The sequence below is a fragment of the Cynara cardunculus genome, unplaced genomic scaffold (assembly GCF_001531365.2).
Source record: "Cynara cardunculus var. scolymus isolate 2C unplaced genomic scaffold, CcrdV1 Un_Scaffold_3174, whole genome shotgun sequence".
In the NCBI taxonomy this organism is placed as follows: Eukaryota; Viridiplantae; Streptophyta; class Magnoliopsida; order Asterales; family Asteraceae; genus Cynara; species Cynara cardunculus.
The window spans coordinates 18,110-23,217 of record NW_020201374.1 but is presented as its reverse complement, the minus strand read 5'-3'; positions in this window follow the sequence as shown (position 1 = coordinate 23,217).

Here is a 5,108-nt window from a genome sequence, read left to right as displayed (position 1 = left end):
TTGAATCAATTGACGTATTTCAATTGAATTTTTGAATGTGTTAAAAATATATGGCAGTTTACAAATGGTTTAAATGATTGGATATTTCAGATTTAAATGAAATGAATTGATTCAGATTTCATACTTCAGCACCACCTGTCAGTTTACAAAAACAAACAGTCTTATTGATTCAGATTTCAGATTCAGATTTCAGATGGAAAAACAAACAGTCTGACTGATTCAGATTTCAGATTTCAGACGTAAAAACAAACAGTCTGACTGATTCAGATTTCAGACTTCAGCACCACCTCTTAAAATTCAGAAGTGAATTCAGACTTCAAACTTCAGCACCTCTTAAAAAACAAACGCCACCTTAGTCTTTTTATATTTTACTCTTGTTTTTCTTGTAAAAAATAAAAAAATAATTAATACATATTATTTTATATGAATTATATAATATGAATCTTGAAGAATAAAAACAAGAGTGTAATAACCCTGTCCCATTTTTGTTACCTTCGTATAAGTTTGAGTGTCTGCATAACTTTCTTATTCTTCAGGGTCTAAGGCTGAAAATAAGGGAGTAAATGAGAGAGGAGTCTCTCAATTCAGTCATTGTGATTGACTGATCGTTGGCTTGAGAGAGAGAGAGAGAGAGTGTGTGTGTGTGTGTGTGTGTGTATGAGTTCGAGGGGAAAGCTATCATTTGAAGCTTTTGGCGCGATTCAGAGAGGAATCAAATAGAGGATTCATCTTCTTCGGGTATGAAATCTAATCTCTAGTCTAACTTTACATTAATGGAGTTTTAAATCGGGTAAATTAGGAGATCTAGTGCTCCAATGTGTGTGTTCCTAGGGTATTGCGTGAATCAATATGGAAATCTATGTTTTGTGGGAAATTCATTTCAAAATCTGATTTAAACCAAAGTCCTGACTGTGAATCATTATATTTCATGTTCTTGAGGCTTGGTTTATGGGGGAGTTCTCTTGGATGAAGGATTCATAGTTAGAATAGGGATTCAGAAGGTTAATTGTAAGAGTTGATTAATTTGGAGTAATTTATGCTTTGAGAAAGTTTCCTTCTATTATTTAATTGAAAATTTGGGAATACTGGTGATTGGAAGTGAGGAGAACATGTTTGGGTGATGCAAGTCGAACCAACACATGACAAGAGGGCCGTACGACCTAGGTCGCAACACAGGTCGCATGAGGCACTGCCTCCACATGATTCCGACGGTTTCGTTTGTTGTTTCGAGCCAGGGTTTGGGGCTTCTTCTTAGGGGTTATAATAGAAGAGGTTTGAGAGGATTAAGTTGGGTTAACACCTTTCTTATCTTGGTTAATTCAAGCGTTCGTGAGCTTTATAGCCGTCGGGCTTGAGGTGGAGTGTAGAACGCCAAGTGAGTTTTATTACACTGAATCTTATAACTCGAAATCATTTTTAAATGCTTTTAAGCACTGAATATGGTTTTATGCATCAATAGTTTGATTATACAAATTTACAATGTTGCACGTCAGGTGTAGGGTACCTTTAGATAGTTATATCTCTTGGGAGTTATAATCCATGTGCCTTAAAAATTTGTTTCCTGAGCACAATGGATAGGCATCTACTGCTGGCCTGAATTGTAATTGTCACGAGTGTTCTGATTGGGATTGGCTACAAATTTTGTGCAATGTCCGTGTGTAGGGAATGTGCTCTAAATTTTAATTGAGTATTATATTTTCCATTGTTGGCTTTATCGATATTATCACTGTTTACAAATATTGGATTGGTATTGAAGGGAATTCACTAGAACTTATGATCTAACCCTTGCTTTTTAAAATAAAACCATTTTCAGGGAAGTATCAGGTAAAGAGTAGCTCAAAAGGGAAAGGGAATATGTGTTTTTAGCAGGTTAGGGGTAAAGAGGAGATAAGTGTGTTTTTAAGGGGTGAGGGATAAAGAGAAAGATAAAGTGTGTTTTAGTAAGTTGTATCAAAGCAATGATAATCTGTAAACGAAAATTAAGCAATTTAGTGCGGTACATAACGCTTAAATGGTTATTTTTAAGATTTGGAACCAAATGCTTTGTAATATAATATAGATTAATGCTTAGCAAACGAGTTTCCATTTGGTAATAGTTTTTATCAAAGTAGTTTGTTTGGTGTAGTAACGATTTTCTAACGTTTGGACTGCTAAACATGGTGTTTTGACAATATGTTCATCTAGAAATCTACGTGCATTACCAGGAGACATAATAATTAAATCAAACGGAAGTTTTTTTTGGTTAAGAAATGTATTAACTAAAACATGAAAGAATTTTTTGTCCAAGTTGAAGAACTCAACGATGGGGAATCTTTGATTAGAGATTTATTTCATTTTTCCGGTTGTTTTTCTATGTTTTAGAGCTAAAGGGAGCACAATATTAGAGCTTGGCGAGAAAGAAAGGGATTTCCTAGACTAATGGGTCATTTATCCAAATACTTGTTCGGTAAGTACTTACCGCTAAAATTCAAGACTATCACTTACTAACCGTGTAAGATTTTAGTCCATCAAAACAGCATTGTATGCAACAACTTACCCAATAAGCGCTAATTGTGGTAAGAGGGGTCGCCTCACTTACCGGGTAAAACTTTTCATTTTTCACTGAGTAAAATTCTTGGTTTTTGACATATTCATCTAGTAAGGTAATCTGTCTTGATAAACACTTACCCGAGTAAGTGTTTGGTAAGTGACCTCTAAGGTGTCGGTTGGGATGGTCATGCTTCTCATATTATATCCAAGGAAAAAGTAAAGCGAACTTCACTAGGAGTTGGGTTTAAAAAAAATATATGAAGTTGTTCAAGGGATTGTATTGGCTCTTTTCAAATTATATGTAATACTTGAACAATTACACATTTAAAGTACTCAACTACAGTTGTTGATAAGTATTTATGTCAAAATTCACACTAGATAAATTAAGGTTGGATTGTGAAGCTTATCAACTAGTGATGGTCAAAATCTGGTCCCGAGTCTGAACAGTGCTTGTATAACCAGGAGCGGTTACGGTCCCGGTCCCGGTCCCGGTCCCATCGAACTGACTAAGGCTCGTTAAGGGTAGGTGTAACCGGTTATGGGTAAGTGGTCCATACCAAAAAAAAGTATTGTTATTTTTTCTAACACATTATAAAATTTATAATTAGGTCACTCAGATTCACTTTAAAAATATGTTTTATTATAATTAAAATTACATTCAAATATTCAACTACTTAAAGTTACACTTATTCATCATCGGTATTTCATGTCAAATTGATTTAAAAAGTTTCGGTCTCTTGAATTCTTCTAATAGCCTCTTGATCATCAAGATTGAGTTCCTCATCACCATTATATTGTGAGTAAGTGACGTTGGTATCGATAGTTGACAGTATGCTTAGTCCCATGGCGATTTCATTTTCTTCCAAGTTTTCTTCCACCTCTTGAATCTCCATCTCTAAGGATGTCGTGTGTTGAATTCTATCAACGATATCCAAGTAATCCTTAAAACAAATGCAACACTCCACGAACTCCCTGCTTAGTCTTGTCCGACGTACTGAAATGATCATGCCACTAAGAGAAAAAACGAACTCGCCCTTGCCTCGGTCTCTTCCTCTACCTCGACCAACTGGAAGATTATGGGGAACATTTTTAGGTGAACTCTCTCTTTCGTCTGGGCTTATGATAGCAATCCTTTCAGATCTTCTGGAATGACTTGTCGTTTGTCAATTTGCAAAATTTAGTATTCCGATAATCACATTCCCCAATATAATATGGTATCCGAGCACAATATGTACCTGTAAACCATGATTACATTGGTCAGTCGTAATTTAAATTTATCTCACATATCGTTCTTTTAACTCATCATATTAATTTCAAAGGTTTTACAAATGTCAGGGACCCTTAATATGCATATAATACAATTTAAGTCTAGGCATCATGTTTAATACCTAAATCTCTTAAACTCAGGCTCTGATACCAAACTTGTAACACACCATTTCACATTTTGCATATTACCCACATATTTCATATAACATGGAAGTCAAATATTTACACATTGGTCACAATGTACAACTTGCTAAATTTCTTCATAATTTCTCAATTTAAGTCTAGGCATCATTTTGTGTTTTAAAATGTGTATTACAGGTCAAACATAATTGGAGGATGAGGGAAAGGGGAAAATGTGAATAAATTTATCATTGCTTACATATGTGAATTTTGGAAGATGTTATGTTACTTGTACTCGAGAATTTGTTATTTTACAAGTCTTGTACTGAGTTTATATTGAAAAAAATTGTAGCTACTTTTGCAATGTAGCAAGTTGTATATTGGGACCAGTGTGTAAATATTTGACTTCCATGTTATATGAAATATGTGGGTTATATGCAAAATGTGAAATGGGGTGTTAGAAAAAATCCCGACGAGGCTAAAAAACCGCAGACAAATCGTAGTTATTGTCAATGCACTATGGACATCAAATATTGACGTCGTCTTTACTAACAACAATGGCTATTGCTGAATATGGTTAATAAGTAAACGTCAGAAATAAACTTGAACAACAATTCTGGTAGCAAAGGTATTCTTCGACAGCGTTTGAGAGCAAGTAATTCTATGTCATTTAGAATGAAATGACTCTTCATTTTTATACTTGATCTTCTTAACAATCGCTATTTCATTAAATCTTGGTCGTTAGTTACAGTTGGAGTATTGATGAAGGAATCTTGTCACAAATCTTCGGTTATAAATAATTCATTTAATAAGAAAAATCAATGGATATCATGGTTAAACGACCATCGTGATCATTGATAATCTTATGTCAGGTATATCACTGTTGTAGATAATATTATACTCTTTATTTGTTTTGTGTTTTAAAGTTGTATTCGTGTTAATTAATTGATTGATGTTATAAACGTGGTTGTACAATAATCTATACTATATTATAAAACATTAGAAGAGTACTCGCGCAATGCAGCGAGACACCTTTAGATTTTAATGTTCTATTTAATTATATGTCTTTGTCGATGCTATAATACGATTTTATGTGTTTTTAAGAAATCAATAATGATTTTATTTTTGAATAAAATATAAATTTGAAGATATCATAATTTTTTTTAAAAAAATATATCAATATTAATATCAAA